Here is a 2,500-nt window from a genome sequence, read left to right as displayed (position 1 = left end):
ATCAGGGCTAAGGCTAGTCCAAGTCGAACAAGAGGCTGAGAATAGTCCTAGTCATTCACAAGATCAGGCCAAGTCAAAGATAAGTCCAAGTCCGAGTGCTCACGAGGCCGAGACAAGTTTGGATAAGAGCAATGATACGATTATTGCAAAGTGTACATTGGTGAGCTTAGCAGCAAAGAAGCAGTTAGCATGCTTAGACACTGAACGATGAAGGATGAATCAGTTTGCTGGTTTTAATGCAACATTTCGCTCCAGCTGACGGTTGGAGAACAGTGATGGACAGCAGTTATGTAACCTCAGTCATCTGTCAGTCTGCGTCAGATAATCTAAGATGTCACATGAGGGGAGGAAGTGACAGATTTTGTTACGAAGCTTCAGTGAAAATGTGAAGGTTTTAGAAAGCAGCTGTGAGGTGGACTGAGGATCGGAGGCCTGCACAGCAGACTTCAGGAACAGATGAACAAAGGGAAGCAGCTGTAACGTCTCGGAGGAATCAGCTTCTTTTGATGATTTCTTTGGAAATGTTCGTCTTTGTTGCGGTCAAATAACTGCTTTCTCCTTATGTAGAGTCCTCAGCTGGAACGGATACTTACTAGTCATTAAAATTTCAACCTTTTAGCATCTTGTCCACCAAGTATTAAATATTTTAAGGCCAAGTTGGCGGACAAAACAGCGACTTCAGCCAACGAAAGTTTCCTAAACGAGCTCCACATTCAGACGGAAACACGAGTGTGAGAGCTCTCTCTCTCTCATAGGATCAGTTCTTCACTTCCTGCCCCGAGAATAAAAACATTTGCACCAGCCGCAGAATGCAACACACTCCTCTTTGCACTTCTATACTTGTGAGGACTCTCATGGACATAACACAGAAAATTCCTGAGGTCCTTAAACTAACCTTCTTCTAATCTTAACCCTGAATCCAAGATACAAGAACACACACACACACACACACACACACACACCACCCCTTTGAAACATGTGCGTGTGTGTGTGTGTGTGTGTGGAGGGTTTAGGGGCATGGGGGTCCAGTTGGGGGGAGACGGGAGCTTTTGTTACCGTGGGAACAGGCGCTTGACGGACGGGGCACTAGAGCGTTGACGTGGTAACAGGAGATTGTTATCTCTGTGGGCCAATCAGCTCGTTCCCAGGGGAGTCTGCGTGACCCGGTACTTTACTACAGTACACCTCCCTCTCTGTGTTTGTCTTTTATGTACCAGACAGGTCGCAGGTTTGATTCCCACAACAGCAAAGCACTGAACATTTCCTGCTCCCTCTGTGTCGGCCTGAATCAGCAAAGTTAATGAAACTCTAGAAGGAAGTTAGAAATCTCTTTCAGAAACAGCAGCTGTCCCATTTAAAGAGGACAAAACACCGACATGAGACAAGAGCAGTCACGTAACCAAGAAAGTCTGAGTCAAAACATCCACAAGAACTCACACGCTCAAGAGGAGGAGTCAGAGCGAGAACAAGACGAGCTCAAGAGGAGAAGTCAGAGCGAGAACAAGACGAGCTCAAGAGGAGAAGTCAGAGCGAGAACAAGACGAGCTCAAGAGGAGGAGTCAGAGTGAGAACAAGACGAGCTCAAGAGGAGGAGTCAGAGCGAGAACAAGACGAGCTCAAGAGGAGAAGTCAGAGTGAGAACAAGACGAGCTCAAGAGGAGGAGTCAGAGCGAGAACAAGACGAGCTCAAGAGGAGAAGTCAGAGCGAGAACAAGACGAGCTCAAGAGGAGAAGTCAGAGTGAGAACAAGACGAGCTCAAGAGGAGGAGTCAGAGCGAGAACAAGACGAGCTCAAGAGAAGAAGTCAGAGCGAGAACAAGACGAGCTCAAGAGGAGAAGTCAGAGTGAGAACAAGACGAGCTCAGGAGGAGAAGTCAGAGTGAGAACAAGACGAGCTCAAGAGAAGAAGTCAGAGCGAGAACAAGACGAGCTCAAGAGAAGAAGTCAGAGCGAGAACAAGACGAGCTCAAGAGAAGAAGTCAGAGCGAGAACAAGACGAGCTCAAGAGAAGAAGTCAGAGTGAGAACAAGACGAGCTCAAGAGGAGGAGTCAGAGCGAGAACAAGACGAGCTCAAGAGAAGAAGTCAGAGCGAGAACAAGACGAGCTCAAGAGAAGAAGTCAGAGCGAGAACAAGACGAGCTCAAGAGGAGGAGTCAGAGCGAGAACAAGACGAGCTCAAGAGGAGAAGTCAGAGCGAGAACAAGACGAGCTCAAGAGAAGAAGTCAGAGCGAGAACAAGACGAGCTCAAGAGGAGAAGTCAGAGCGAGAACAAGACGAGCTCAAGAGGAGGAGTCAGAGCGAGAACAAGACGAGCTCAAGAGAAGAAGTCAGAGCGAGAACAAGACGAGCTCAAGAGAAGAAGTCAGAGCGAGAACAAGACGAGCTCAAGAGGAGGAGTCAGAGCGAGAACAAGACGAGCTCAAGAGGAGGAGTCAGAGCGAGAACAAGACGAGCTCAAGAGAAGAAGTCAGAGCGAGAACAAGACGAGCTCAAGAGAA

At 48.0% G+C, this 2,500-nt stretch overlaps 1 protein-coding gene across 1 annotated transcript in view; it reads right to left on the bottom strand.

Annotated features, from left to right (window-relative positions):
- mgat4b (alpha-1,3-mannosyl-glycoprotein 4-beta-N-acetylglucosaminyltransferase B) overlaps window positions 1–2,500 on the bottom strand; it is a 92,501-nt gene that overhangs the window by 66,750 nt on the left and 23,251 nt on the right. The gene's annotated exons all lie outside the window — the stretch shown is intronic.

Source organism: Semicossyphus pulcher, unplaced genomic scaffold (assembly GCF_022749685.1).
Source record: "Semicossyphus pulcher isolate SPU_LCO1_2020_fin unplaced genomic scaffold, fSemPul1.0.p SCAF_2, whole genome shotgun sequence".
In the NCBI taxonomy this organism is placed as follows: Eukaryota; Metazoa; Chordata; class Actinopteri; order Labriformes; family Labridae; genus Semicossyphus; species Semicossyphus pulcher.
The sequence above is the reverse complement of the archived record's forward strand: the minus strand, read 5'-3'. Positions and strand labels throughout refer to the sequence as shown.